At 38.2% G+C, this 22,499-nt stretch overlaps 2 non-coding genes across 2 annotated transcripts; one reads left to right on the top strand and one right to left on the bottom strand.

Annotated features, from left to right (window-relative positions):
* Positions 1-1,082: 1,082 nt before the first annotated feature.
* LOC118923068 (U6 spliceosomal RNA) lies at positions 1,083-1,189 on the bottom strand. Its single transcript, XR_005029038.1, has one exon. It is a non-coding gene; the product is annotated as a U6 spliceosomal RNA (small nuclear RNA).
* A 16,392-nt stretch (positions 1,190-17,581) lies between these two features.
* On the top strand, positions 17,582-17,687 carry LOC118923069 (U6 spliceosomal RNA). Its single transcript, XR_005029039.2, has one exon. It is a non-coding gene; the product is annotated as a U6 spliceosomal RNA (small nuclear RNA).
* Positions 17,688-22,499: the final 4,812 nt, after the last annotated feature.

Genomic DNA, 22,499 nt, shown 5'->3' with positions numbered 1-22,499 from the left:
AGCATTTGTCTTGAGGTATCTTTACCACTTGGAAGAATTATGATACTTGGTAAATTTGATATGAGGCACGAATTCTATTTAAGGGTTGTAATTAGGAAGGAAGAAGAAAAGCTATAGAAGTAGCAGGCAGAAGAAAACGTGGAAAGATTGATTATTTCTTTGACATATCTTCTTGTAGAGTAACTTCAGCATGTATAGGTTTTAAGCTACTACTTAAATTGCGCACACACATTAACATAACAGGAGTATAGTTACATAACCAAAGCATACCTGTAATTACCAGCCATCTCCAGTGAAACAAAGAAAACCACTTAGGCACCTTAGGCATTTGTGAAAACTTATCTATGATATGGTGGATATTGTCCAACTGAACTTGAACAGTCTGAGAGAAATCAGACAAATTAAAACAACCCATTCCTGGGGAATATTCACATCCCTTATGTTCTTTTAACAGTAAATAGTCTGTGGTTGTAAGATTTTGGAGTGCTACAATTTGCACTTCTCCTAATTCTTGGTTGAGTTCCAGCAGTATAGATCCAGTCAAATTTGTTGTTTTACTGTGTGCACAGGCCAGCTTAGATATCTCCTTCTTCATTCCCATGGCAAGTCCAGGAACTGGTGGGATGAGTGCATCTACAGCTGTAGCAGTGCGTGGATCTTTGTTGGGGTTTTTTGATGATCATCTTCTGGCATGAGTCTTCCAGAGAGTGCTGATGTTGGAAGTTCTTTTTCATATCATATCTTAGTTCATTTTCAGGGTAGCCCAATTAGGCTTTGATCTTCTGTATAAACGCAAACAGACCCTTTGCCTACACTTTTATATGCCCTTTATACCCTTGTGTAGAACTCATTGGAGGTTACCACACAGGAACTGCCCTTTTTTTGTTTTGTTTTGTTTTGTTTTGTTTTTGGTATCACTAATCTACACTTACATGACGAATATTATGTTTACTAGGCTCTCCCCTATACCAGGTCTCCCCTATAAACCCCTTTACAGTCACTGTCCATCAGCATAGCAAAATGTTGTAGAATCACTACTTGCCTTCTCTGTGTTGTACAGCCCTCCCTTTTCTCCTACCCCCAAAAATATGGAACGCTTCACGAATTTGCGTGTCATCCTTGCGCAGGGGCCATGCTAATCTTCTCTGTATCATTCCAATTTTAGTATATGTGCTGCCGAAGCGAGCACTCAAGCAGTTCTTAAACCATTGGTAATTTGAAAGTGACTAGAGTGGGAGTATTTGTAACATGGAAATCAGTAAATTCTAGAAATCCAGATTTAATTTATGTATCTATTTATGTATATGTGTTTTCTGGAGAGTTGGTTTAGCAATACAATGCAAACCTCATTCTTGTGGAGAAGAGAAGAAATCTAACAGTAGGTTTAGAGAGGGAACAGAATAAAACCTAAGCCCAAGTGTCTTCCTTACACATTGGCCATGACATCTTTCAGAGAGTAGATGATTAATATGGCCATCAGCATTATGACTTATATTTGATGCCTGCAATTGCAGTGTTTTGTTTTGTATTTTTTTAAGCCAAAAACTATGGCTGGCAGAGCCTATATATCTTAGAAAGAAGTCTGAGTATTTACCATTTCTCAGGGTCAGAAGCATATAGAAGAATTGTATCAACTTCTCAGAGTGGGACATTCTACAGAAGATACTCTGTCTGATTCTCTTCCTACCTTCTTGTCTAAATAATTTTTTTCTAAACTAAAGGTTCTCAAATGTTAACGAGCATTAAAATCATCTACTGTGTTTGTTAAAATACATATTTCTGGGTCCAATCTACAAAGAGTTGCATTTAGAGGATTTGAAATGGGGCTCAGGAAGATGCATTTTTAATAAACACCTCAACTGATTCCAATACCAGCGATCCACAAATGGAACCCTAAAATCATTTATCTAACCAACTCTGAAAACCCTTAAATAATCATAAATTTTAGGTAGACCTAAGATGTTGTCCAGAGTGTACTAAACTCTTAGGATATTTCAGTTTACCCCCACCTCTTCTTTGTTCAAAATTGTTATGTAAGACTCAAGAACCCTAGAAATCTGCTCATTCAGAGATGTGGCAGTTTTTCTCCTCTGACTACAAAGTTATTCTCCTTGCCAGTGTTGCGTGGGGCTTTGATTACCACTGTTAAGCACTTGTGAATATGGTAGAATAAGAATTTTCAAAGCCAACACAAAACAAAGAAATATATTCATGCCTGTTTTTAGATAAAACTGTTCCTTATAGTCTGTAATTGATGTTGGGGTGCCTCAGATCACACCCCTTCTAGAAACTGGGAGCAGCTGTTGCCTGGTCATAGCTGAGTTCCCCCCCACCAAATTATTGGGCTGGTCCAGAGTAGCTGCCTTTCTCATTTGTCTTTCCCAAAATAATCGCCCATCCCAGGGAATCGTTTTGCATCCATTGATAAGGGAGTATTAAGGCACCCTCTAACTTCAAGACACATCTGAAGGGTTATCTTAGCTCTAGGGCTTCTGGTGGGATCGGCCATTGTTGCAACTGTGTTGGATGACTGCTCACTTTTCCCCCTCCTGCTTCCCTTAACCCCCAACACTGTTGCTGAAACAACAGGTGCTGTTGCTGAAAGCACTTGGCAATAAACTCTATGCATGCAAATCTCTGCCTCAGGGCCCTTTTCCCTGAGAACCCAGTAAAAGATATCATGCATAGCCAGGTTCCTAAGGATCAATTCTAGCCCCATCTGGAGTTGAATGGCTAGATTTAGGAATCTAGCTACTTCCCAAGAGTCTGTCACCCATTTAAAAATATCCTGAATGCAACGGGGCAGGAAAGGAGAAAACCACAGAAGGAAAGTACCATTCCTAGGCCTACATCATAAATTAATTTATTCCTAATACAGATTTATATTAAAATATGACTGTTTATAAAATACTGCATTAGGCCCTCTTGGGAATACAAAGATTTGTTATAGGAAAGATGCATGCATAAGTAATGCAAAACAGAACTAATGGAGGCCACAGTGGCACAACAGACTTAGTGTCTGCTGAAAAACTAAGGAAGATGATGTTGAACAGGGCATTAAGAGATGAGTAAATATTTTGGATATAGATGGGGGTAAAGCATGACACTTTAGGCAGAGATAATGTTAACACAGACATACAACAGAAAAGCACACACTTTGTTGCTAATGTAACAGAGAAGAAAAAATACCCACTTTTAAAAGAGCTCCCTCTGCACACCCCAAGGAAAATGAAGTCCAAGATCCCCACAGTCTCAAAATCGTATTTCCAATCTGTGTAAGACCCTAGTGAATAAATCCGTATCAGAGAAACTGAATATTCTACTAAACTGCTCCTTGGTTTTCTACCCAAAAATGGAAGTGGCCTCCTTGACCAGCCAGTCAGTCATTATCCTTCTGGTGTGACTGGATTTGAGAAGCCTGGTAGGAGCAGACTTGTCCTTTTCCACAAAGGAGTCGGGAGATTGAATAGGGATTAGGAGATGGCCAAAGCACTGCCCCAGTTCTAACACTTGCCATAGTATGGGAACTTCCACGGTGCTTTGGGATGACAGACGCAGAATGTTAGAACAGGAAACAGCTCTTGGATAGCATCTGTTTTTAAACCTTTCATCTATGCAGTTCTCATAGTAAAACTTCTGGATTCCAAATACCAGGATTCAAATTTGCCACTTATTTCATGTAACCTTGGGGAAATTACACTGCCTCTCTGACCCCAACCTTCTTACCTGGAAAACGGACACAGTAATGTATCACTAAAAAGATTAGCACAGAAGGTTGGTAAAGCATTTTCTATAAAATAGGTACTTCATTCATAGTAAGCTTGTCCCCTTTTCCCTTATTATTAAGTATGTAAAGGGACAGAAATGATGAACAAGTTTGCAAAACTCACATCAGCTAATGACACTAATTCGTAGCAGAAGTAGAATGAGAATCAGGTTTTCTGTTGAGATTGCATCTCTCCTTTCCCACGTGATACATCTCAGGACCAAATCTTTAGCAAAATTTCCCTTTCAGCATGTCAGAGCATGAATGTAATTCATTATGCATGTGTCTATAGGACATTAGGAAAACGGCATCCTTACCTATAACATCCAAGTAAAGGACAAGTTCTTTAGATGCTATTATTATTTAAAATAAAAATGAAACCAGGGTGGCCTGATTTTCCTCATCCTTCATTTTAAGATTTTTTTCCATCCATTTTTTGCCCCTCCATCATTAATATGGTTATGATAAGGACCTATATGTATGTGTAGACCTAGTTTATTTTGGATCAGGTATCTTCCCCCTCATTTACAAATCCAGCCTAGGAGTGCACAGTGAATGTCTGACTTCTGACATTTTACACAGACTCTGCTTCTGAAGTGCCAATCTCAGGCACAAAGGTGGGCTACAAAGAGCCACATGGAACAAGGATACCAGGGTTAACAACTCAGAACATCAGTCACTTTTATTGCCCCCACTACAGTGTTTCCATTATTTATGCTGCTGGATGATCTGCTATATTTATGATACAGCTAGTTGTCATGGCTTAAAAAATATGATGGATTCCTAAATTAATCCCCTGTTCCTTGTCTTGGGCTTAAAGCATGGGTGCTCATAAGGATTACAGAGGTATCTATAGTCACAAAGTTAAATGCCCCTGAGTCTTGATGAAGGACTGACCATTACATCCAGAATGAGGTTGTGTCAATAATGCTAAAGTTCCCTACCTATGCTTACAGTTTGAGTGATGACATTCTATCAGTATTTATAGTACTCTGAAATTTCCAAGTTCCATAAGAAACAAAAACATGAATAAGACACAGATTTGACTCCCAATGTTTTGAGTCTATTTACCATTAATATCTGAGAAACAGGATCTGTCTTATAGTAAAAATAAACTTTGGGGGATTGTGTAAAAGTGAGAAACTACTTTTGCTGAGATTGGGATGATAACTATGGTATTTGGGGAGATATGAAGAATAGAAAAGGTGTTAATAAAAGATAGGAACCAATTCATGTTTAGAGCATGACATGAGCAAAGGGATAGAAACTGGAGAAAATAGTTGAATGGTGCACAGGAAACTATTAGGTTGAAGAGTAGGTAAAAGCCATATTGCAAAGTTAAGAGAAAATTTTTACTAAATTTTAGAAGCAATAACAAGCCCAGATGATATTTTTGCAAAGAAAACCTCTCTGTATCTTAGGAAAACAAATTTGCAGAATTAGTATGAATTGGAACAAGCAAGGACCTAAATCAAGGAGATCATTGCAGGAATATAGGTAGGAAGGAAGGACACAGCAGGAACTGGACTGGAAGATTTTAAGTCATGTTAAAAGGAATGATGAAGGGAAATATAGAGGAAATGGAGATTAAACCTGGTGCTTTGACACAGGGTCAAATTTCACCAGCAAAGTCCTTAGTTTGGGTTAAAATGATCTACATGATCTAAGCCTCTTTATATGATAAATTTGTGTCCAATTACTTCTATTTCTTTTTTTTAAATTAAAGTTTCATTGATATGCAATCTTATGAAGGTTTCACACAAACAACATTGTGGTTTCAACATTCACCCATGCTATCAAGTCTCCCCTCACCCCACTGCAGTCACTGTCTTATCAGCGTAGTAAGATGCTATAGAGTCATTACTTGTTTTCTCCATGCTGCACTGCCTTCCCTGTGACCTACGTATATTGTGTGTGCTAATCATAATGCCCCTTAATCCTCCTCTCCCTCCCTCCTCAACCAATTCCCTTTGGTAACTACTAGTTCCTTCTTGGAGTCTGTGAGTCTGCTGCTGTTTTGTTCATTCAATGTTGCTTTGTTGTTATACTCCACCACCGAGTGAAATCACATAATACTTGTCTTTCCAGGCCTGGCTTATTTCACTGGGTATAATACACTCTAGCTCCATCATGTCATTGCAAATGGTAGGATTTGTTTTCTTTATATGACTGAATAATATTCCATTGTACATATATGTACCACATCTTCATTATCCATTTATCTGTTGATGGACACTGAAGTTGCTTCCATATCTCGGCTACTATAAATAGTGCTGCAATAAACATAGGGGTGTATATGTCTTTTTGAATCAGGGATCCTGTTTTCTTTGGGTAAATTCCTAGGAGTGGAATTACTGAGTCAAATGGTATTTGTTTATTTAGTTTTTTGAGGAATCTCCATACTGCTTTCCACAATGGTTAAACTAATTTACATTTCCACCAACAGTGTAGGAGGGTTCCCCTTTCTCTGAATCCTCCTCAGCATTTGTTGTTTCCTGTCTTTTGGATGTTGGCCATCCTAACTGGTGTGAGGTGATACCTCATTGTGGTTTTAATTTGCATTTCTCTGATGATTAGCGATATGGAGCATCTTTTCATGTGTCTGTTGGACAATTGAATTTCTTCTTTGGAGAAGTTTCATTTCAGATCCTCTGCCCATTTCTTAATCATGTTATTTGTTTTTTGGGTGTCGAAGTGTGTGAACTCTTTATATATTTTGGATATTTTCCCTTTATGACATTATATATATATGTCATTTATGAATATATTCTTCCAAAATGTAGGATGCCTTTTTGTTCTATTGATGGTGTCCTTTACTTTTACTCCAGAAGCTTTTTAGTTTGATGTAGTCCCATTTTGTGTTCATTTTTGCTTTTGTTTCCCTTGCCCAAGGAGATGTGTTCAGGAAAAAGTTGCTCATGTTTATATTCAAGAGATTTTTGCCTACATTTTCTTCTAAAAGTTTCATGGTTTCATGACTTACATTCAGGTCTTTGATCCATTTCAAGTTTACTTTGGTGTATGGAGGTAAACAATAATCCAGTTCCATTCTCTTACATGTAGCTGTCCAGTTTTGCCAACACCAGCTGTTGAAGAAGCTGTCATTTACCCATTGGACATTGATGGCTCCTTTATCATATATTAATTGGCCCATATATGTGTGGGTTTATATCTGGGTTCTCTATTCTGTTCCCTTGATCTATGGGTCTATTCTTGTGCTAGTACCAAATTGTTTTGATTACTGTGACTTTGTAGTAGAGCTTGAAGTTGGGGAGCATAATCCCCCCAGCTTTATTCTTCCTTCTCAGGATTGCTTTGGCTATTTGGGATCTTTTGTTGTTCCATATGAATTTTAGAACTATCTGCTCAAGTTCATTGAAGAATGCTGTATTTTTATAGGGATTGCTTTGAATCTGTAAATATCTTTAGGCAGGATGAACATTTTGACAATATTAATTCTTCTTATCCATAAGCATGGAACGTATTTCCATTTATTGGTGTCTTCTTTAATTTCTCTCATGAGTGTCTTGTAGTTTTCAGGGTATGGGTCTTTCACCTCCTTGGTTAGGTTTATACCTCAGTATTTTATTCTTTTTGATGCAATTGTAAATGGAATTGTTTTCCTGATTTCTTTTTTGGCTAGTTCATCATTAGTATGTAGGAAAGCAACAGATTTCTGTGTATAAATTTTGCATCTTGCAACTTTGCTGAATTCAGATATTAGTTCTAGTAGTTTTGGGTGGATTCTTTAGGGATTTTTATGTACAATATCATGTCATTGGCAAACAGGGACAGTTTAACTTCTTTACCAATCTGGATTCCTTTTATTTCTTTGTGCTGTTTGATTGCCATGGCTAGAGCCTTCAGTACTATGTTGAATGAAAGTGAGGAGAGTGGGCATCCTTGTCTTGTTCCTGATTTTAGAGGAAAATCATTCAGCTTTTCTCTGTTAAGTATGATGTTGGCTGTGGTTTTGTCATATATGGCCTTTATTATGTTGAGGTACTTGCCCTCTATACCCATTTTGTTGAGAGTTTTTATCATGAATGAATGTTTAATTGTGTCAAATGCTTTTTCAGCATCTATTGAGGTGATCATGTGATTTTTGTCCTTCTTTTTGTTGATGTGTAATACGATGTTAATGAATTTTCTAATACTGTACCATGATGGATGATCTTTTTGATGTATTTTGAATTTGGTTTGCTAATATTTTGTAGAGAATTTTTGCATGTATGTTCATCAGGGATACTGGTCTGTAATTTTCTTTTTTTTTATGGTGTCTTAATCTGGTTTTGGTATTAGAGTGATTGTGGCCTTATAGAATCAGGTTAGAAGTATTCCATCCTTTCCTACTTTTGGGAATACATTAAGAAGAATGGGTATTACATCTTCTTTAAATGTTTGATAAAATTCAGCTGTGAAGCCATCTGGTCCAGGGATTTTGGTCTTAGGTAGTTTTTTGATTACCAACTCAAATTTATTGCTGGTAATTGGTCTGTTGAGATTTCCTGTTTTGTCTTGGGTCAGTCTTGGAAGGTTGTATTTTTCTAGAAAGTTGTCCATTTCTTCTGGGTCATCTAATTTGTTGGCATATAATTTTTCACAGTATTCACTAATAATTCTTTGTGTTTTTGTGGTGTCTATAGTGACTTTTCCTTTCTCATTTCTGATTCTGTTTATGTGTGTGCATTTCCTTTTTTTCTTGATAAATCTGGATAGGGTTTTATCTATTTTGTTTATTTTCTCAAAGAACCAGCTCCTAGTTTAATTGATTCTATTGTTTTATTCTTCTCAATTTTATTTATTTCTGCTCTGATCTTTATTATGTCCTTCCTTCTACTAACTTTGGGCCCTATTTATTTTTATTTTTCTAGCTTCATTATTTGTGAGTTTAGACTGTTCTTTTTGGATTGTTCTTCTTTCTTGAGGCAAGCATGTACTGCAGTATACATTCCTCTTAGAACTGCCTTTGCTGCATCCCACAGGTTTTGAGGTGCTGAGTTGTTTTTATTTTTCTCCATACATTGCTTGATCTCTGTTTTTATTTGGTCATTGATCCATTGACTGTTTAGGAACATGTTAAAGCTCCATGTCTTTTTGAGCTTTTTATTTTCTTTGCATAATTTATTTCTAATTTCTTACCTTTGTTGCCTGAGAAGCTGGTTGGCACAATTTCAATCTTTCTGCATTTACTGATGGTCTTTTTGTGGTCTAGTATATAATATATTCTGGAAAATGATGCATGTACACTTGAGAAGAATGTGTATCCTGCTGGTTTTGGGTGGAGTGTTCTATAGATGTCTGTTAGGTCCATCTGTTCTAATGTGTTGTTCAGTGCCTCTGCCTGGTTGATCTGTTCTTTAGAGTAAGTGGTATTTTGAATCTCCTAACATGAATTAATTGCATTCTGTTTCCCCCTTTAACTCTGTTAGTATTTGTTTCACATATTTAGGTGCTCCTATATTGGGTGCACAGATATTTATAATGGTTATATCCTGTTGTTGGACTGACCCCTTTATCATTATCTAATATCCTTGTCTCATTACTTTCTTTGTTTTTAAATCTGTTTTGTCTGATACAAGTACTACAACTCCTGCTTTTTTCTTACTATTATTTGCATGAAGTATCCTTTTCCATCCCTTCAGTTTTAGTCTGTGTATGCCTTGGATTTGAAGTAAGTCTCTTGTAAGCAGCATATAGATGGGTCTTGTTTTATTATTCACTTTATAACTCTGTGTCTTTTGATTGGTACATTCAGTCCATTTAAATTTAGGATGATAATCAACAAATATGTACTTATGGCTATTGCAGGCTCTAGATTTGCAGTTACCAAAGGTTCAAGGGCAGCTTATTTACTACCCAACAGTCTAACTTAACTCTCTAATTATGGAATGGAGCATCTGAAGTTCTTAACCTGGTTGCCTGAGTATGTTGGGATGATTTTGTCCACTGGCCCTTTCTCCTGAATAGTGAGCTCTGTGCAGTCTTTGTCTCTTTAGTGCCTTTCTCACTCCTGGAAAGTCTTGCAAACTGCCCACCTTTCTTTTGCCCCAGGGGACTGGTTAGGCATACATGTTCTTCACAAGCAGCTGGAATCTCAGTCTCTCTGAGTATTTCAACCTGTCTTTGCTTTCCAACCCCATTAACCTCCACAGCACCATACAATGTGGGTTCATGCTCCTGAAGATCTCCAGGGCTGGGTGTTTAGCAGTTCTGGGCTTCTACTCCCTCCCCACTCCATTTCTCTTCCTCCCACCTGTGAGCTAGGGTAAGTGGAGGGTCTGGGTCCTACCAGATCCTGACTTTGCTACTTTACCCTTTTCTTTGAGGTCTTCTCTTTTTCCCCCTATGTAGACAGTCTGTTCTACAGTCTTTGAATCACTTTTTTAGGATTAGTTGTATATGCTGTATTTTCATGTTTTATATGATTTGGGAAGGAAATTTCTGCCTCACTTCTCACACTACCATATTTTTCTCCCTCCGTGTCCTTTTATTTTTCTCATCAGCCCATTCCTTGCTAGACACACAGGCTTCCTTGCAGTCCCCTAAATGTGGCAAGCATACTCTAACATGAGGGCTTTGCACTAAGACAGGAGGAAGCACTTCCCCCAAGTATTGAATGGCTCATTCCCTCACCTTTCCTGAGTCTTTGTTTTAATGACCCTTCTCATAGAGGATTACCCTGATACCTTCACTTAAGACTGCAATCCACTTCACTCCCATCCCACCTCATAACCAGCACCATTCATTTTCCATTTTTACTTTTATACTATAGCAGATAGATAGAATGCACTGTACCTATTTATTTGATATACATGTGTTGTCTTTCTCTACCTGCTGTACGCAAGCTCCACAAAGTCAGAATTTGTCCATTTACTTAGAATAAGCAGCTGACATATAAGAACCAGCTAGTAAATGTTGTTAAATGAATATACCAGTGCAGCTTGTTTATTGCTTATCCCTGCTGGTTATTCTTGGATCCTATGGGTCCTATGGATCCTATGTTCTACTAGGCTATGTTTGTATTTCTTCACAGCACATGGATCTCAGCTTCTCAGACCACTCACAGCAGTTCTGAATTTGACTTTGTTGGATTTACAACTAGAGCAGGAATGCCTTGTTCCAGTGGATGGAGACCCTGAGAACATTAAAGACACACACACACACAAACAAAAACACCCAAGGACCTACTTTTCTGTACACTTGGGAATCCTCCACCTTCCTTGTCTTGTAGGCTGTTCTAAAGAATTCCCGTGTGTTGCCTCAGAATTCAAGTCTTACATTATATTTAAGATACTTCAAAATTTTAATTAGGAAATCCCTTTGAATTTAGCCCTTCATAATTAATAGCTGTGATTAGAAACTCTTTTCCATTTTCATCATATGTCCCTTAAATCAAGCTGAACATACTGGCAGAATTTTGGCAGAAACAAACGGAGTGATATTGAGTGTGATTTGCAGCTACCCCAAGTAATTTCCATCTTTTCTCTAGTGTCTTCTTCAGAATAGGGGCACCATTTAACTTGTCATCCCAGACCCTACTCAGTGCCAGCACATCAATACCCTAGTGCTGTCAGAATTATGGTCTTTTCTCTGTGTGCAGACAGGTGGGTTAAGAAATGAGAAGTTTTTATGAGTAATACCCACTAAATTTTTTGATGTGGGCTTCCAGGGATACTTTGCCATGTGTTTTCTTTTGGCATATAGTAAGCCATAAACCACACTCTTACTTCAGATATAAGCTTCAGTTTTCATATAAACCTATATGCAAAAAAAATCAGACATTTTGGTGATTTGAAGTAAATATTCAGTGTGCTGATGAACTTCCTTTCATATAATGTGTATGGAAATTCAATGAAGCTAGAAAATTGACAATCAGCCAACAGGTAGATCCTGAGTACCCATAATGGCCTTAACAAAGTGTTAAGAAATGTGGTGTTATAAGAATGTCTCTCTCCAGTGAACACTGCTAGACAATCAAGTAAAATGTGACAAATAACAAGGGAACAAAGAATTAGAAATCATGGTAAATAGCTAAATTGTGGGTATTTTCCATGAGGTTTTAAAAAGATAGAAGTTTTTCTTGGTCTCTGAAAGTCTGTAATGATTATTATAAAATACATATGAACTATAAAAACATCTAGAGAAATATAGATTTAAGATCAAGAAAAAAATGCTGTTGTAATATCTCCCCGAAATACTCAGTTTCAATATTTTGGTGCATATCATTTCAGTGTATAGTATCTCATGTTCTTGTTTTTCTTTGCTTGCTGAATGCTTTCAAAGCCCACAACAATGATGTCTAAGATTGTCATCCTTCAGAGATTTTGAAAGACTAAGATTTGGCACGCTTCATGTGCTGACACTCTTCCAAGATCATTTCATGATTAAAAGATGCTTTCTTGGGATATTTTAGAAATGAAAAGTGTTTTAATGACTACAGAACTGATGTCAAGTACCTTATCATCATCAATGAGACTTTGCTAAAGAGATTACTGCATTCATGAGAAATACATGCACTTGAGTATACAGGGTACATGCCTGGAAATGGGAGCAACACATTGTAGCACTTGGTGAGAGCCAAATATACAGAACTTTTTGTTGACAGACTGGCAGCCTCACACATATGCCTGTAAGCTTGCTGAAATACAGAGCTCAATACCTTGCTTCAGATTCAATGAATAACTATCTGCTATTTTCAAGATCTCTAAGTGATTCCGTTGCACATAAAGCTTGAAAGAGCTTTCAAATATATGTCATGAGTGGTCAATGAAGTCAGGGATAGCAGAAAAGCTTAGAAGACCTTTCAGGGGTACCAAGGAATTTCAACATGAATTATAAAGAACACAAGCAATATCATCAAACTACAACAAAACTAAAACAGGATCCTGATGTTACATACACACTTTGGACACAGTCATAAAGAAAGTGACAGCAAAAGACCTACAGTGTAAATATAAATTATGTTTGACAAACTTGAAATTGAGGACAGTCTATCCATTAACACATTTTTCCCATGCCATTTGGAGGAAAGTTAGCCTAAAAACTATTTTAAAGATATACCTGGAAATTACCAATCAAAGATCATTTGAGAAACACTATCTTATGTTGGGGCTATAAAAGAAAGTTCTTGTCCCACTTTTTGGAAGTTATTTTAATTATGTGCCAACAAATACTTTAATGTACATCAGAGAGTATAAAAATATACAAAGCCAGGCTAGACAAGTCTATTCAGACAGTTGACAATATAACACCATGATTTATTTATTGGTATGCAGAAAGAAACTATTGAAACTCTAGCTAGTTTATCACATTTAAAATTTATATTGTTCCTACTGAATAATGTACATAATTAGTAAAATTTTTTGCTTACATGGTCTATAAACAATACATTATTGAGAGGTTCGTATTCAAAAATGTTTTACCAATAGGGGTAACTTCCCAATAAAGTTTGCAAATACTTAACTATTGTGTAATAGTATGATTTTCTTCTGCATGTTTGTATTTAGGAAAAGGCTGTGTCTCCAAGTATGAGCAATTGCTTTTCTAAGAGATTCTTTTAACAATCTTTACTGATAAATTACGATAATAAGTCTGTTTTTACCTTATCCAATCTCATATGTAAGACTCCAGAATTATTATCCTCCTACACAGAGCAGAGCAGCAACAAAGGCCAAATACAGGCAAGTGAGAACTCCATAATGACCACAGCCATATACGGCTTTGAATGTAGTTGCCTCTAAATACATTCTGGTTAGTTGATGGGTTTGGGTTACTCAATTACTAACCTCCCAGGCACAATGAATAATAGACTTTACATCAGTGTTTCTCAAAATATGTCCTCTAGCTTGTCTGCATCAGATTCACGAGTGTTTTTTAAAACACTAAGTGGGCAGAAGACCATTCCTCCTTGATTTAAATATTGGTGGAATCCAGGAATTTGTATTTATCTAAAAGCACCCCAAAAGATTCTAATGCATATAAAAAGTTGAAAGCCAGGGAGATTCTAGATCTTCACCTTGATATAAAGGATGATTTTCTTTCGGACCAGAAGCATACTACCAAGTTATTGTAGGCAAAGCATATTTTCTCCTTCACCAATCTGCCTAAATTGGTCCACAAATTATACTGCTAAGTTATTGCAACCTTTATTCTCAGAATTTCCATACCTCTCTAATGAAACTGCTAGAAGGATACAGCATACCCTACTGATTACTAACATATTATTTTGGTAGTTACCCAGTTACCAAGATTTATTGTAGTGTGGGGTAAATATTGACCTCAGCCTCAGCCTATCATTTACCCATTAACTGTTCATTTTCTCTGCCTCATCAGGAGACAACTGGTGCATCTGTAACTGTGGCCTTACTGATTTAACCATTTACCTGAAATATGCTGGAGGAATTGAAATGCACCATTATTGATTAGGAAAATAGAAAAAATTGATTCATGTAGCAAGATAAATGGCCAGCATTTTAAAAGTCAGATTCACTTGCATTTTAGGAAAAAAGCTTGAATTATAAAATTCTGATGCTAAGAAAACAAAAAGAAAAACAAAAACAAAACACACACACCTACAAAAAACATCTGAATGTAGAAAGTTTGTTTTTATGAAGAAAGTATACTGTTTTTACAGTGGATGTCAGTGAATCTTTATGGAAAGAACAAACTCCTTTCTAAAGGAAATGGTGTCTCTTCCTATTAAAAAATACAAGTTTACTGGGAGGTAGTCCTGTAAGGAGAAATTTAAATAAAGGAAAGCAATGGAGATGATGGTTACTGTGGGCTTCTGGCAGAGTCTCCCAGGGAAATAAAGAAATGACCCTTCATTTCACATAGATCTGGGCAGAATAGAAGGAGCCTTAGTGTAAGGATTAATGTGATGTGGCCCTTAGAGGGTTGAGCAGGGCAAGTGGAGGAGGAAGAGGTAGGACTGAAGCCGGGTAGGTTAAGTCCACGCTCCTCCTTGCATACCTCCAGGTGAGCCGCTTCAAACCAACGTAACTTTCCATTCTGAAGAGACAGAATGGCTTCAGAGGTATGTTTGTTTAGGTTTTAGGGATTACTTTGCTTTTAGCTTTCTCCAACAGTGATCCACTTTTACCTCTCCTACATTAAAATCAGCAAAGCAGCCTGGATAGTTTATGAATTTCCTTTTGAAAAGGGATATTTCAGAAATCTAGGGAATCACTCTCAGAAGCTCACTGAACACCCTGCAAGGATGGAGTTCCTCTGCTTGCTCTCTGTGCTAACGTCCCAACCTGCATTTGTGACAGCATGATCTGTCCTAATGGATCTTGAGAGGCATTTGGGAAACCTGACTTCTTCTCTGGGTAAAGCTGCCACATAAGGAAGTCATCTGCATGTGACATGACAGGCATTGTGCATGAGAAAAGGTGAGAGCTGCCATGTCCCCTGGAAGTTTCCCCAGTGGGACTTGGCTAACTTTTTGTGAGCTGCTCCCAATAGTCACTTTTTAAGAAGTGTGCTCCTTGCTGTCAAGCTCCAGCACTGCCTAATTTACACAGATAAGGAGTTCTAATAAGATACTTTAGAAAGTCACTTATGCCATAAGGTATTCACATTATCTCAAGACATTTCTATTTGGCTAATAGGAAATGAAAGTGTGGATTAATGCCTTTCACATGCCATTAAAAAGCTGAGAGGGAGAAGCCTCATTTTGGCCACGAGGGGCCTCCTTCTCATGTCTGTTCACTGCTGTCTCAGCTAATAGCTTTCAGCACATTCAATAGCAAAGTATGAGTTTTGACTTCATAGAAAATGAGTTTAAACTAGGAAGTCCATGTGGCCTCCAAACTTTGGATTACTGCCATGGCACGGTGCATTTCACCTTTGATTTAAAGACAGAGAACATGTAGTTTCCTAAAAGTGAAAAGCCTTTTGCTCAGTTCCCAAAAGGCTAATGCAAGCAGCTGTTAAAGAACTAAGAAGAGATACCTGAATTCCAAATAAGCAACATTTAGTGAAACTGGGTCACCAGTCACCTTTCCATAACCCTGAGGAGTCAGGGTGGCCAATAGATCTCCTTCTCTGACACATGATCAGATACATAATTGATGGTGTTGCAGTAAGTATCAATCCCAGGGAATGTGAGCTTTGTGAAATTAACAACAATAATATCATAAGCTAACACTGAGTGATTAAGAACCAGGCACTGTGCTAAGTGTCATATATATGTTTTCATTAAATCCTACCAAATTTGTGAGGTAGGAACTAGTAGTAGTATCCCATTTTAATGATAAGGAAAATCAGGCTCCTACCTCAAGCCTCTAATCCTGGTGAGAGAGGTAGTATTCAAGAAAAAAATACAGTCTGATTCTGTAGCCTACATCTTTAACTGCACTTTAAAACATGAAGTGATCAGCAATTAGTTTTTTTTAATTTTTATATTAGACAAATGCTTCAACATTTCCCTAAATAAAGGATTTCTCCAACAACAGGAGACCTGAGTGTTTTGATAATGAACTGTTGCAGCCCTGATGAGTCTTTTCTGTAAAGTAAGTGGTGATCGGAACCCCCAACCTCTCCACAGAGATTAACCACCTGTGGATGAAGGTTGATAATCCATCCGTTCAGTGACATTAAGGTGCTCCTTCAAGGTTATAAATCGTGTGGGCAAGGAAAGTCACAAATGGTGCCATTTAGATAGGAATGGGGATAGGGCCATTCTGCTTTCTTATAATAGGGCCTTCTTTTCCTTTCAGGTCACATGTGAGTCATAATCTGCCTTTTATGTTCCTTGAAATAGTGTTTTTGTTGATGGATTCCAGAGGTGAGCTTCACTACGGGAACACTAGTCCTACTCTTCCTAGAACCTAAATCCCTGCCTCTTCTTTCCTCACAGCCCTGTTTTATGTACTCCAGAGGACCTGAGATTTGTAGACCATCTGCCACTGGGGATTTTAGCTTCCACCTAGATGCACTTCATTTTCCCATCTCACGGACCCTCCTCTTTCCAGCAGCCAGCCAGCCAGCAAGGCAAAATTGTCACTCACTTCCCAGTTAAAGAGAAAGCCCTTAGAGTTAGGCTGTAAGGGGAAGCATGCTATGAAGTTACCAGCTTAATTAAGCTATTACAGTTTTTAGGGGTTTTTAAATATAGGCAATTTAAATGTATAATTGAGCCTGAGCACAGCCTCATCCCATGTTTTCCTTGGTCTGCTCTGAACCAGATTGTGAGAGGAAGACAGCTGGGGTAGCCTCATGTGGTGGCAGAGCCAGGTCATCATTTCACTGCGTTCTCCACCATGCATTTATTAAGTGGTTTCTTCTTTTGGCTTGGTGCAGAAGTGAGGTGCTTGGACCACTGAACTTCTAGGAACAGAGGAAAACCCCATGGATGGTACTTTGTCAGCCAGTGCCCCTGCTCTCAGGACTGTATCTCACATAAGCTTCTGCAGAGGAGGCTGCAGAATGTGCCAAGGGAAAACGTTCTCTTAGGAAAAATGATTCTGAACTTCAACCCTGAGGTTAGAAAGAAGAAACTAAGAAAAATTACAGTTCAGTGTTCTTTAAAGTAGATGAGTACAGGATGAGATCAGTTTAAATCTCCCCTTGGAGGGGAGGTAACACATTTGGAGAAAGGACAAGAAGTCCATTGCTAATGCTGTGAGCGTAAGTCAGCACCTCTTGGATTAGGTGATTTTACTAGTTTATAGCTGTTTATTTCAAAAGTGTATAATACCTGTTTAGCAGCATATTTTTTTCCTTCTCAGTTTAACTTGAATCCTCATTGTCCCCAACACACATATATAAACAAGTACACACATACATTGAGATGCTAAATGAGATTTTGTTCTCCCTTTGGCAGCACATATTTTAAATTGGAAGGATACAGAGAAGATTAGCATAGTTCCTACGCAGGGATGAAATGAAAATTCATGAAGTGATCATCATAAGACCTGAAACCATGAAACTCCTAGAAAACATAGGCAGTAAACTCCTTGACATCAACCTTGGTGATGATTTTTTGATTTGACAACACAAGCAAAGGTAACAAAAGCAAAAATAAACAATTGTACTGCATCAAACTGAAAAGCTTCTGCACAGCAAAGGACACCAACAAAATGAAAAGGCAACCTACTGAGTGAGAGAAAATATTTGCAAATCATTTATCTGATGAGGTGTTAATACTCCAAATATATAAAGAACTCATACAATTTCATGGTAAGAAGACAATCGATTTAAAAATGGGCAGAGAATTTCACTATTTTTCCAAAGAAGACATACCAATGGTGAACAGGTGCATGAAATGTGCTCAATATCACTAATCATCAGGGAAATGCCACTCAAACCAACAATACACTATCACTTTACCCCCATCAGGATGGCTAATGCCAAAAAAACAGGTATTAGTAAGGTTGTAGAGAAAAGGGAACCTTTGTGCACTGTTGGTGGGAATGTGAATTGGTTCAGCCACTGTGGAAAACAGTATGGAGGTTCCTCAAAAATAGAATGCCATTCAATTCAGCAATTCTACTTTTGGTATTTGTCCAAAGAAAACAAAAACAGTAGTTCAAAAAGATACATGTGCCATATGTTTATTGCAACATTATGCACAATAGCCAAGATACAGAAGCAACCTAAGTGTCCACTGATGGATGAATGGATAAAGAAAATGTGTATATACATATATGTGTACACATAGACACACACACACACACACACACAAATATTATTCATCCATAAAAAAGAAAATCTTGCCATTTGCACCAACATGGATGGACCTTGAAGGCATTGTGCTAAATAAAATGAGTCAGGCAAAGAAAAATAAATACCATATGATTTCACATGTACATGTAGAATCTACAGAAAACAAGCTCATAGATACAGAGAATATTCTGTGGTTGCCAGAGGGGGTGGGATGAAGTGAGGTGGGGGTAGAGGCAAAATGAGTCAATAGGGGTCAAAAGGTCTAAACTTTCAGTTGTAAAACAAAGCATGAGGATGTAATGTACAGCATGGTGACTATGGTTAATGCTGCTGCACTGTATATTTGAAAGTTGCTAAGAGAGTAGATCTTAAAAGTTCTCATAGATGAAAAATAAGTATCTATGATGACAGATGCTAACTAGAATTGTGATGATCTTGCAATATATACAAATATTGAATGATTATGTTGTACAGCTGAAACTAATGTTATATGTTAATTATAATTCAATAAAAAAATGATGAAAATAAAAACCTTACTGGACATGTGCTCATGATAGGATAGTCCCAAATCCCATACCTGTCCTTTCAATTACTGGCAATTGTGTCTCTTTTCCTTAAAACTAAGCTCAGCCTAAGAGAGAAGGAGAGAGGGGGAAGGAGGAAGGGAGGGAGGGAGAGAGGAAGGGAGAGAGAGAGAGAGAAAAAAAGAGTAATTCTCAAGGGACTTAGAACAAAGTCCCCTGTTTCTTAATGTACAGCTAGATTAACTTGGACTTCAGTTTCACTCATGTTTTGTATGTAAACACAAGTCAGCCTTCCTAAACTAGTCTCCCAGATAAAGGTTTTTGTATAAACTCCAGATCATGTGCCCATCTGCCCTTTTTCCTATTAAATGTGGACTCAAATGAATCCTACTTTATGTAAACTTGGTGGTATGAAAACTTAAGTTTAAGATAAAAATAAACCATGCACCATTAAGTGCATTTTAAACAGGGTCTGGAAATTTTCTTTAGAGAACGAATTCATCTACTGAACTTAACCCCAAGTGCGTCAAAAGGAAATTAAAATGGATGCACATTCTTCTAAGTAAACCTCCTGCATTACAGGAAGATAGCTAAGCCAGTGCTGTATGGCTCTTGCAGTATGGAAAGGGTGCCAAGTGAAGATGTTTAGTTTTGTTCAGAAAGTTGAACTCCAAAGCACCTTTCCCTGAAGTACATTGTAGTTGCATACAACAGGTAACTTCTTTGAGTTCCTTAAAATTAGGCTAGTATTCCTCTCCTTTCTTAGATCTCTATTTTGGATGTGCACCTTACACACAGTAGGACCTCACAAATCCTTGTTTTGAATGACTCTGGATCAGAGGAACCCTGAAAGGCAAAAACCATGTCATAAGATGAATGGAAGGAAGTCATAGTTGAGCATGGATAACAGTCAAATCTGAAAAGATGAAGTGACCTCTCTGGCGTTTGGCCATTCTTCTGCCAGCCCCAGATATTACCCACTTACCTTTCAATCCTCTGGTGTTCCTCAGCTTCCTTGGGTCACATGGGGGGAGAATGGTATGTATTTCCAAATGCACACAACCAGCTGTCCAAGCACCTTCAGAGTTACGTATTGTTCCTTTGAAATGAGCTCACCAACTCCCATAATTCCTGAGACTGAGGTCAGTGATTGTGCCTGAGTGTTGTAAACATTAACTCCACGCCTTGCAGCCAAGCTACCTGTCATTGGTTCAGTTGCCCAGAGCAATGGTTCCTTAGCCAGCATGCGAATCACCTGGACGGCTTATAAAAACACAGGCCACTGGATTCCACCCCCAGAGTTTCTGAGGAAGGAGGTCTGGACTGGGACTGGATAATTTCATTTCTAACAAATTCCCAGGCCACGCTGATGTTAATGCTGCTATGCTAGGTACGGGGACTACACTTTGAGGGCCTCTGACCTACAGGGCCAGTAGCCTGTGAGATTAACAGTCGCTATTAACAGTAGCTGCCAGCAGAGGTTCTCTGTCCTTCCAGCCTCAGTGAGGATTTGCGTGGGTGTAATATGAGGCATGGACTCTGAGCAGGAGGTGAGGAGGTCAAGTGCCATGGATTTCTATTCCATCCATCCTCAAGCTCTAGGGCCGAGAACTACAGGAATTCTATGTGAGCAGTGGATTTTCAAATTATTAAGCTTTTAAAGGATGAAGTCTGCCAGCTTGCAGTTTGAAGACAAGCAGCCAAATGCTTGTGAGAGGGAAAAAAAGATACAGCCTTAAGGGCTTGCCCAGAAGCTTTCAATTTATCAGATATAACCAGGTCATGACTTGAGGGTGAAGAAATTCTGCTTATTAAAATAATCAGTTTAATTTTCTAACATTTGGGAAGAAGACCCCAAGGAAAGGTAGTTCTCTTTCAACTCTGTGGATTTGTGGATCCCTTCTCCCCACAGGTGTGGCCCTCAGAGACCATGCAATTAAGAAGAATGCAATAGTTTTGGAACACCTGCGTAAAGATTTGGGATGATTGGACTGGATCACACATCTGTCATAGAGGAACTAATGTTAGGCATATGTAATCATAGCTTGATTATCGAACTATCTATCATAAATAGAAATAGAACTGGAGTATATATAAAAGGATTCTGGGCTGAGGGTTGAAGGGCAAACAGAATGCAGATGTTCCTCAAGTAATTTGGAAAGAGATACTTTCACTGTGCACTCTTTGTGGGAACCTGGTTTTATTTCCTTGTCCTTGTCCTCCTTTCCTCTTTAAATTGTACAGATATAACCTGAGTCGACTCTGGGCAAAGCCATGTACCAGATCCTTTGTTGATAAAATCAGTAGGACATGGAAGCTTCCACTCTCAAGTAAGAGGCTATAATACCTGCAAAATTACAAAGTGTAGTAAAAGGCCATCAACACAGAGAAGTACACAAGGTGTGATCTGAGGAATGTGGAGGTGTTACACTCTCCTCCTACAAAAATCCCCCATGACTGGAATCACCCTGACTCCCCAAGAGCTTCAGTGGGACTAGAGCTATATGTGTTGGTGTCACTTAAATTAATGATGAATTGTCCCATGTTGACTCCATAATTAGGGGGACAGCCAGCTGGGCCCCAGAGTCAGAAATAGACTGTATACCCACCTCCTTAAAATTAATCCTTGTGACCATGAACTTTGACATACAGGCCTCCTAAGCCCCTTGCCAACCTCTTTGGGCTACAGTTTGTTAGACTCTAATGGAGTCCCTTAACCCAGGTACCTGGGCTACATTTTTGCACTGAATGTGTTTTGTTTTGCATGATTCCTTCTTCCTACAAATGCTGGGTCTCTCTATTGCTTTTCTTCCCCTTTCTAAAACATCTCCTCCTCTCTTTCTTCCTTGAAAAGCTAGCTACAAGACTTTATTTCCAGAAAAAGAACTTTAATTCAATTGCTTATTCATGAGGACTAAAGTGTGCAGCCCTAATACAGATGTTAGGGAGTAATTGGAGTCCCCTTACAATGCAGGATTATCTGAACCCCTGAAGAGACCATAAGGGTGCAGGCATCCCTCCAGCATTCACGGGGCTGGGATTTGAAAACTCTTCAGACGATTGGTGGCCCTTGACATAATTTTAAAACAAACTGGGGTGGGGATATTTTCATAAGCAAAAGGCTTATTGGTAAAGTAGAGTTGTGATTTCTAGAAGCTGAAAGTCTTGTAATTTACCTGATCTACCAATCTCAGCCCAAACTCTGTCCCTGCTGCTTTGAGGCATTCACATTAGCTATTTGATCAGGTCATCCTGGTTTCAGTTCTCAATTAAAAAAATAAAAAAAAGCTCAGTCTCACATTCTAGCATTCTGTACAGGGCTTTAATTTTCTTGCACTACTTTTGGAATTGGACTAAACTTCAGTCAATGACAAATCTTTTTTGGAGTGAAGTTGAGATAATTAAAAAAGTTTCTGCAGGAAAAGATTGTATGGAACTAGTGTACTCAATTACATCATTACTTTTGAGAAAAGAGGGCAAATGATTTTCATTAGCTGACTCAGTGACCGGCTCCATCAGCTGACTGGACAATTTCC

This window comes from Manis pentadactyla, chromosome 8 (assembly GCF_030020395.1).
Source record: "Manis pentadactyla isolate mManPen7 chromosome 8, mManPen7.hap1, whole genome shotgun sequence".
Classification (NCBI taxonomy): Eukaryota; Metazoa; Chordata; class Mammalia; order Pholidota; family Manidae; genus Manis; species Manis pentadactyla.
This window is presented reverse-complemented; position numbering and strand designations above follow the sequence as displayed.